Source organism: Conger conger, chromosome 10, assembly GCF_963514075.1.
Source record: "Conger conger chromosome 10, fConCon1.1, whole genome shotgun sequence".
Classification (NCBI taxonomy): Eukaryota; Metazoa; Chordata; class Actinopteri; order Anguilliformes; family Congridae; genus Conger; species Conger conger.
In genome coordinates, this window is record NC_083769.1 from 15,378,641 (window position 1) to 15,388,912 (window position 10,272).

Consider the following 10,272-nt stretch of genomic DNA (forward strand, 5'->3'; position numbering starts at 1 on the left):
GCACAGCAAGAGTTTCAGCCTTTTCACTTTTCAGCTTTTCAGCCAGGCTCGTTTAGTCTCATTCTCGTCTCCCTGATCCACTCCGTCTCTTAGACTTTATTTCTGTCCGAGTTCAGAAACAACAACTCCAGTGATTCTACTCAGTGAGGGAGTCTTTCAAAATCCAGAATTAATGTTCTCTGATATTTCTCAGAGCTACATTCTGAAAATGACCCTTCACTGCTTGTGTTGCCAGGGAAACAACCACAAGAGTTTGGTTTATTTAGAAATGGCTAAAAAACATTACAATGTAAGTGGTACACAGGCTACACTAGCTTCAGCACAGGTGAGATTAAATGAAATTACAGATATTTAGAGTAATGTAAAGTACATGCATACGTACAAAAATCTATAAAACACCTGTGTTTTTGCCCGCATTTGATTTTATGTGATGTGTAATGTAGTACAGTAATCGTTTGGTATTTTTCTGGTATTTGTCTGTTTTTATGGAATATTTGTTACATTTGTTCTTGTAATAAAAACATTAAGCAATAAAAAAAGCATTTAGATGCTACATTGTCATAAACAAAAAACAACAATACAGCTTAAACGATAACAAAAGTCAGTTGATTGGATTTAAAAATAAAAAGACAAGAAGTGGAATAAATCACTGATTCTCCCAGATCTGTCCATAATAGATCCATATTAAATGTAGACAGTGAATCAGGTAACAGAGGAAGTTGCAGATGATGATCAGTAGCAGTTCCCGCTGATCATTCAGTAAATCCCAGAAAAGCAGCAGTTGCAGCGGAACACTGAGGCAGTTCAGGTGGAGCAGCGTCAGGCTGCCATGGCAACAGCCCTCTGGGATTAAAACCTGTAACCTCTGGGTCACAAACACAGCTCTTTCAACAGACATTTTACCCATATTCAACTTTTCATCTGTCCTTCTTCAAAGATGAATACAAGCATCTACATATTTTTACAGGTAGATGTTGTTGTTACATTGTGCCCCTCATCTGAATATACTTAGGATATGAATGGTGAATAAATGTGGTCAGTTGTATTGTGATGTTAGTGGCAGGTTCTGTCAGCTCTGTGTATTTGGAGCACATCAGCATTTAAACACACAAAAGTACACTGTGCTCATTCAGCAGAAGCTCTCGTCCACAGACTCTTAGAAAGTGAAGTGCATTCACTGTAAAGTGCACTGAGCAGCAGTGCCTCAGAAACACTGTAGCCAGGCAACAAGGTCTGCTGTAACAAGGCTGGTCTAGAGCCATCTACAGATGGAAATTAGGCCAGGTTAGAGACAGAGGCTCTCGGGGTGTTAAAGTCCAGGCTTGCTGTAGTGCTGGATGCTCACTGGTTTGAAGGTAAATGTTTTTTTTTGTGACGACAAAAGCCTTTCAGCTCCTCTAGTCTGATCATTTACTTTATATTTCCTGCCTCGATTGTAAGGACCTTGAATACCAGGCTCTCTGGCACCATTTTGTGGTGAGGACTGAATGTGCACCTTCTCCTCCAGCTCCACCAGGTTTCCATCTCCATCTGAAAGCATTCAGTGTCCAACCCTGACCAATCACAACCAATCACATCTCAGGAACCCATTCCTGACCAATCACATCTGAAGAACCTCCAATAATACAAACAAATTAGAGGTATCTCAATATTATTTTACTTTTCCTGCATGATTTTGATTAGTACGGACAGTGCGCTTGAAGAAACTCTAAACAATGTGTACAGCGATGTTATTTCCAGAGGCTTCTCAAGAATCCTCTTAATCATTTCTCTATTCACCTTTAGCAGGCCAGTGTTATAAAATGAAGTCAAAAAGTAATGTCACCAAATCTCATGAAACACTTGTGAATTTACACATCAAGGTAAATCTCTACCCTTTGTATAGTGTCAGCCTGGTTCAGCTCTACAGTGGGAAAGGGCTATAATGAGTCAGCCTGGTTCAGCTCTACAGTGGGAAAGGGCTATAATGAGCCAGCCTGGTTCAGCTCTACAGTGGGAAAGGGCTATAATGAGTCAGCCTGGTTCAGCTCTACAGTGGGAAAGGGCTATAATGAGTCAGCCTGGTTCAGCTCTACAGTGGGAAAGGGCTATAATGAGCCAGCCTGGTTCAGCTCTACAGTGGGAAAGGGCTATAATGAGTCAGCCTGGTTCAGCTCTACAGTGGGAAAGGGCTATAATGAGTCAGCCTGGTTCAGCTCTACAGTGGGAAAGGGCTATAATGAGTCAGCCTGGTTCAGCTCTACAGTGGGAAAGGGCTATAATGAGTCAGCCTGGTTCAGCTCTACAGTGGGAAAGGGCTATAATGAGCCAGCCTGGTTCAGCTCTACAGTGGGAAAGGGCTATAATGAGTCAGCCTGGTTCAGCTCTACAGTGGGAAAGGGTTATAATGAGTCAGCCTGGTTCAGCTCTACAGTGGGAAAGGGCTATAGTGAGCCAGTCTGGTTCAGCTCTACAGTGGGAAAGGGTTATAATGAGCCCAGAATTGTAAACCATTAGCTAAAGTGTCTGCTGAGCAAATAGTCCAACCCTGACTATAAATGATATCAGAGCCATAAACACAATGGCAATGAAGGCAAAACCCAGGATAGATGGGCTGAGTGAATGTGGTCTGGACTTTTATTCAACTCAATTGAATTAACAAATTTAAATGTAAATTCCTTTTCTGTCTCATTTTGGTGCTTTTCCCTCTTTTTTACAGCTGATCTTCCCTTCACTCTCTGCCTCATCCCAGATCACAGTTTTACAGAGGATCCAAACCAAACCCAAAACCCAGGATAGAGGGACTGAGTGAATGTGGTCTGGACTCATTGTGTCAGAGACGCTGTAGAAGGACAGAGTTCCTGCCCTGTGATCCAGGTACACTCCTATTCTGGAGGAGGAGGGACCAGGGATTTTAGTGTGAACATTATTGTGACTGAAAGAGTAACTGGAGGGAGAGCAGTCCAAACTCCAGGACTTGTTATTACATCCCATTATACAGACATTATCCTGCCCTTTCCTGCAGATCTCTTTATATGACACTGCTATATAAACCCCATCCCCACTCCTCTCAGCCTCCCAGTAACAGCGTCCAGACACACCCTCTCTGCACAAGACTCGGGGAGAGTACTCAAATCTCTCTGGATGATCGGGATATGACTGGATCTTTCTCACACTGGTCACCTCTCTGTTCCCCTCAGACAGACGAAGGTTTCTCTGCGCTGTGTTGGGGTCCAGTGTGAGCTGACAGCCATCTGATGGAGAAGAGAGGAGAGCTCCACTCACATATTTTATACATAATACATATTTTATACATCTTTCATATTTTATGTATTTAAATCTCATATTTTCTTTATTGTTCTCATTTTTTTAAAGCTTTTTAAATGTGCTTATGTCTTCTTTAAGTTACTTTTCACATATTTTTCCCTTTGTAATGAATTTTCAACCACTATGACTATGATCTTAATTATTTTATATTACTGCATATTGGTAACTTTCTCCACACCATCCTACTACAGGACATACAGTATATCATCATAAATGATCAGTATGTTTAATAACAGGATGACTGCACCTGAATTGAGCTCTGATGGAGATGTACAAGACCCTTGAAGCAAGTGTTGTGGGTTCCCAGGTCAACAAATTATCAGTCCAATTACAAATAAACAATCCAATTCATAAAATCAGGAGTCTTGTAGTAAAGTGTTGAATAACATAATAGGCCTTTATTCCATCAGATGGAATCCAAGCACAAAAAAGCAGTGATCATCATCAGTAGGGCACAGAACAGCAAGTACACACACACACACACACACACACACACACACACACACACACCACACACACACACACACACACACACACACACACACACACGCACACACAAACACACACACACACACACACACACACACACACACACACACAGTGTGAGCAGAACAAGCTAAATCATCTGAGCACACACACTTTGCAAAACAGTCTCTTATATCTCATTTTCGTGGCCTTGGTCTCTCCCTCTGTCTGGGTACGGCTACATCTTCTCCAGTCACGCCATAGTTGTTTTCTTGCTTCTGATTGGCTTTTACACACAGCGTGATTGTCTTACACCTTCTCATCCATATCTCAGAAACTTTAAATCAACCCCCCTTAACATTTTACTTTAAGTAAATTCTGTCCAGTGTTTTAAGGAGAAACAGGAATAATACAAATTCAGTGCAGTGTACTTCAATGCTGGGAATATATAAAAAAGAATACAATTTCCCTTTTAGTGTGCCTGACATTTAATAATAGCCAATGACTTTGGTTTTACCATTGCCATTATTAAATCCAATATCTGCTCTTTATGTTGAATTGGTTCTCCATTGCTTTTCTTAAATCCTCTCTGCATCCATACTGCTCCAAACAAATGACACACTCCATGCGCATATGCTGAATCAGTATATATGTCTCCCTGCTGGCCTTCTGCTGCCTCACATGCCTGTGTTAGTGCTTTCAATTCTGCCAGCTGTGCTGAACATGGCTGTTCACACCTATTTGCCAACAAAGGTATAATTCTGTTGCCAACTTTTTCTACCACTGCGTACCCTGCATGGTTGCCTCTATGATCCCTATAGCATGATCCATCCACAAACAGAGTTCTTTTGTCACTCGTTTCCAATGGTTCAGACTTCAAGTCTTTTCTCAATTTGGAGAACTCTTTTGACTCAGCAACAGAATCATGGGGCTCTCCCTCATGTGGCAGTGGCATGGGATCTGCTATATTGTTTGTAGTGCATTCCTTTATGGTCATGTCTGGGTACGTCAACAACAGTCCATAATTGCTTATTCTTGCTGGTGTCAATACAAACATTCCCTGCTCAATTAGTTCACTTATCTTGTGATGTGTGTATATTGTTACAGGATAACCCATAGTTATTGTAGCTGCCTTTTCATATGCATAGTACGCTGCTGCCAACCCCTGGTAGCATGGTGGGTACCCTTGTGCCACGTCGTCCAATTTAGTGCTATAATGAGCAATTGGCTGCTTCTTTCTCCCCTTACATGTTTCCTGTAACAATATCGCTGCTGCAAATCCATTTTCCCTGTTTGACACATACAAATGGAACTCTTTCTCATAATTTGGTAGAGCTAGGGCCGGTGCCATCACCAGCTCCTTTTTTATCCCTTCAAACGCCACTGTAGCATCTTCATCCCATTTTCAAACATTTTTCAACTCTGTGTGCCCTGCTTCTTTCATTATTTTTCCGAGTGGCGCTATTTTTTTTGCATAACTCTCTATCCAATCTGAGCTAAAGCCCGTCATTCCTAAGAAGGTCATCATCTGCCCTCCTGTTTGTGGTTTGGGCACTTTAACTATTGCTTCTATTTGGTGTTTCGCTATTCCCTTTTTACCTTTTTCGATCTCCCTACCCAGACACTCTACTTTTGGTTGACAATATTGCAATTTTTGTTTGGACACCTTGTGTCCCCCTTCTGTCAATTTCTTTAACAACTTCATTGTGTCCCTCTCACATTGTTCTTTGGTTTCAGAACACACTAGCAAATCATCTACATATTGTAAGATTGTACTTTCAGCTTCTAAGCCGTCCAAATTGTCTTTTAACACCTGTTTAAACACATGTGGTGAGTGTTTAAATCCCTGTGGCATTCTAGTGTAAGTGTATTGCTTACCTCCATAAAAGAAGACTGAGCACAAGTCAATCACAGATAAATATTCTGCTTGGGCTGGTATATTTGTCAATAACGTGTGGGGGTTAGGCACTTCTGCCCCAAAATCCTCCACTACCTCATTGACTGCCCTCAAATCATGTACAAATCTCCATTTTGTTTTATCTGCTTTTAACACCGGCAACAGTGGAATATTACAATTGCTCTTTGTTTCTCTTAATACCCCTGCCTCCAACAGTCCCTCAATTGTCGGTCTTATTCCCTCAACTGCCTCCTTTTTCAATGGATACTGCGGTCGCCAGGGCCCTTTGCAGCCCTTTCTTAATTTCACTACAATTGGGTTAGCTGACTTTACCCTTCCTACATCTGTGTCATGCTGTGACCAGAGCACTTCTGGTACTGAGGATAGGTCCCTATCCTCTGCCTTTGTCTTTCCTGCACTTAAGTTCATCACTTTCTGCAGCTTTGCGTTGTAATAGTCTTTACTTTCTCTGTTCTCCTGATTTTTGACTTGTACTTCTTTTGGTGTTCCTGTCAGTTCTGTGTCCGTGTATATTTTTATCATGCTTCCATCTTTGGACAGCCAGATTCTCAGATTGTCTGTTTTCAGGAATTCTGTAGTCTCAGCTCCTTTGGTCATTGGACCCAAATCCTTTGACTGGTATCCTGGATTGATCTTGAGTGTGACATGAGGAGATGTTCCCGGAACTTGGTGCCACTTTTTCATCCAGTCTGTTTTGTGCACCACAAGGGCAGCTCCTTCAGGCCCTATTATCAGTGCATTGGACCTCACCTGTTGTGGGCCCTTTGCTTCTTTGAGCCATTTTCCTTCTCTCTTCTTGTTTTGCTCATAGTACAATGCAATTCTGATTGGGGCCAGTAGGCTTCTGGTATTTGTGCTTCAACATATTTTCCCCATTCTGCCCATGTTTTTTCTATTTGTGAGCCTGCTAAATCTCCTAGCCAATAGATATTAGCATCACTTTGATTCAACACTGGCATTTGGCTATTTACATTTGTTAGGTCTATCCCTCTCTCTGTACACTCCAGCCTTAAACCTAATGCAAGTATTGCATCCCGACCTAACAGATTCACTGGTGCATTGTGCGTCACCAGCAACGGGATGTTCGTCACTTTGTCTCCTATTTGGACAGACACTGGAGCTGTCATTGGTGTCAGTTGTGCTTTTCCTGAGAACCCTACTGTTTTAACACATTTTCCTGACATAGGCAGGTCATCAGCATGTTGTGATCTTATACATGTGCATGTGGCTCCAGTGTCTATCATCATGGGCACCCAATTTCCATTAATTTTTACATTTATAATTGGCTCTTGATCAGAATTGTTTGTTATCAGCACATGTTGTCCCACCTCCTTCAGGTTCTCTGGGCACCCCTATTGTGTGCCTTGATAATTCATCGGACCCCCTCCGCTCCCTTGTTGTGGGGCTCCTCCTTGATTTTGTTCTTCCCAGGGATGTGTTGGGCAGTTTCTTCTGGTGTGTCCTGGCTTGTTGCAGCCCCAACACACTGGTGGCCCTCCCTGGCCTGCCCCTCTTTGTTCCTGGTTCTGGTTCTGGTTCTGGTTCTGGTTCTGGCTCTTTTTGCCTTGATTCCCTTTATTAGCTCCTTGTCCCAGCTGGTAGGGCCGTCCCCCCCTGGGTCTGCTGCCTTCCCCAATTTAGACCCCCTTGGGGCTGCCCCTGTAAAAATGCAGGAGGCATTCCTAAAATGTTGTAGATGATGCTGGACACGGGTCCATCTCCCCCTTTCCCTGGTTCCGGGGCATAGGCGGCGGCATTTCTTCAAACATGAAATCCGTCATCACTGGTGCTATTTTCTTTAGCTTGTCTTTTTCTTTCTCCTTCTTTTTCAGTTCCTACAGCTGCAACTGCAACAGCTTCCGTTGGAGTTCTTTTTGTTGGTCATCTTGTTTCTTTTCCTCTTTGCGGTACTTCTCCACCGCGTGGACCACATGTTCAGTGAATTCCTGCTCACTCTTTGCCATCAGGCCTACCGCCTCATCCAGTCTGGACTTCACAGGAGGGGGCATGGCTTCCACAATGGCAGAGCGAAACATGGTCAGCATGATGGAGTCTTGTGTAATCTCCCTTTCTGTCATCGTGCGCCATCTTTTGAGCTGCTTCTCCAGATATGCTGCTGGATCTTCAGTGTCCCCCCGTGGCTCCCCCTTCAGTGCTTTAGGACCCAGGCTGAATGGGAAAGTCTCTCTCAGGGCTGTCCACAGCACCCTGTCTGCCAAGGGATTGTCACCTACCCCCGGGAGATTGGCTCTGTTCAGCAGTTCAGCCATTCTTTCTGCACCCATCACCCTGGCCAGAAGGGCTTTGATGTCCCCCAATGCCAGCATCTTTCCACAAGTTTCTTCCTCTAAAACTCGGGCAGGGCTGACAGCAAGCCTTGGAGGTCTTGGCCCCCCCAAGGGACATATTGGGCTCTTCCGTTTTTCAAATGAACCAGAAGCATAGAGTATCTTTCTGGTCCTTTCTTAGATCTCTGGCTACGCTTCGGATGGGCGCTTTCCTCATCTTCACTTGAGGATGGGTAAATTGGCTTTTCTCATCATCTTCCCTTCCTCTTGGGACAGCTGGGTACTCCCAGCTTATTTTCTTTGGTGGAGTCTTCATTCCCTCTATTCTGTATTCATACACTTTGTCATCTCTCAGTAATTTATGCATCTTCTCTTTCTCCCTCCCTCCCTCTCCTCCACTTCCAGTCTGTGCAGCCTCTCCTCAGCAACGCTGCATTCCCATTCTCTTCCTCTGGGGGCAGGGTCACTGCATTCCCATTCTCTTCCTCTGGGGACAGAGTCACTGCATTCCCATTCTCTTCCTCTGGGGACAGGGTCACTGCATTCCCATTCTCTTCCTCTGGGGGCAGGGTCACTGCATTCCCATTCTCTTCCTCTGGGGGCAGGGTCACTGCATTCCCATTCTCTTCCTCTGGGGGCAGGGTCACTGCATTCCCATTCTCTTCCTCTGGGGGCAGGGTCACTGCATTCCCATTCTCTTCCTCTGGGGGCAGGGTCACTGCATTCCCATTCTCTTCCTCTGGGGGCAGAGTCACTGCATTCCCATTCTCTTCCTCTGGGGGTCGGGTCACTGCATTAGGGTCTGAAAGGGGCTCTTTCTCTCTCAACAGCCTCTCTGTTCTTTCCTTGCCTTTGTACACAGCTCTCACCTTCTGTGCCTCCAACCCAAACAATTTCAACACTTCCAACTCTTTCTCCCTTTTCTCCTCTCTCTTCTTTCCTTTATTTCCTGATTTGTAATTTTTCACTACTCCTTCCATTTCATCACATATGTTTACATCAAATGTACCACCTTTTGGCCACACCGTTACCAATTCCTTTGTTCTGCTCTCCCATTTTTCTGATATGCGTTCAATATCTTTTTTAAATGCGGGGAACTTTTTCCCTAATATCTTAGCAGCTGAACCCTGTTTGGTCGCCATGCCGACAACTGCGTGTATTCTAGATGTATTCTTTAATCTGTATAATTACGTAATGCAATTCAAGATTTTCTATTAGGTCCACTAATGCACTAATGATTAATTAATTAATCGCTAATGATTAATAATAATGTATTTCCCACGTTTTCCACAATCCAATTATGTATAATTATGCCTTCCAAATTTATATACGGCCACTCTGCGACTGAAATTAAAACCACAAATTTCTGATATTTGTCAGCGCTCTAAGCAATATATATATATATATATATATTTTAAATTAATTCTGTCACTGGATCTACACACTGCCTCTCTCCAAAAATGCTCTCTTAACCCTTAGTTAACTGCACAATTACTTTTTTTCTCTCGTAATATTAGTTTGTCGTGTTTTCATATGTTAGATATCCATCCCACATTTATCACATTTCAACATTTCAAAATCCTTTTACTGCCTGAGCAAAGCCGTCAATTGCCTTCCGGACTTATGTACTTCATTCAACCTTGAATAAAGATACCTTTATCGCCTGAACAAAGTCGTCAATGCCTTCCGGACTTATATATTTTTCACCCTTAGGGAGAAACAATCTTCACCGCCTGAGCAAAGTCAACAATGCCTTCCGGACTTATACATCTCTTTCTCTCAGACAGGATAACCCAGTGTCAGCACGTTCACTCTCACAACCCCCCTTTAGGGCTCAAACTCTGACCACCTGTCAGCACGTTCACTCTCACAACCCCCCTTTGGGCTCAAACTCTGACCACCTGTCAGCACGTTCACTCTCACAACCCCCCTTTAGGGCTCAAACTCTGACCACCTGTCAGCACGTTCACTCTCACAACCCCCCTTTAGGGCTCAAACTCTGACCACCTGTCAGCACGTTCACTCTCACAACCCCCCTTTAGGGCTCAAACTCTGACCACCTGTCAGCACGTTCACTCTCACAACCCCCCTTTAGGGCTCAAACTCTGACCACCTGTCAGCACGTTCACTCTCACAACCCCCCTTTAGGGCTCAAACTCTGACCACCTGTCAGCACGTTCACTCTCACAACCCCCCTTTAGGGCTCAAACTCTGACCACCTGTCAGCACGTTCACTCTCACAACCCCCCTTTAGGGCTCAAACTCTGACCACCTGTCAGCACGTTCACTCTCACA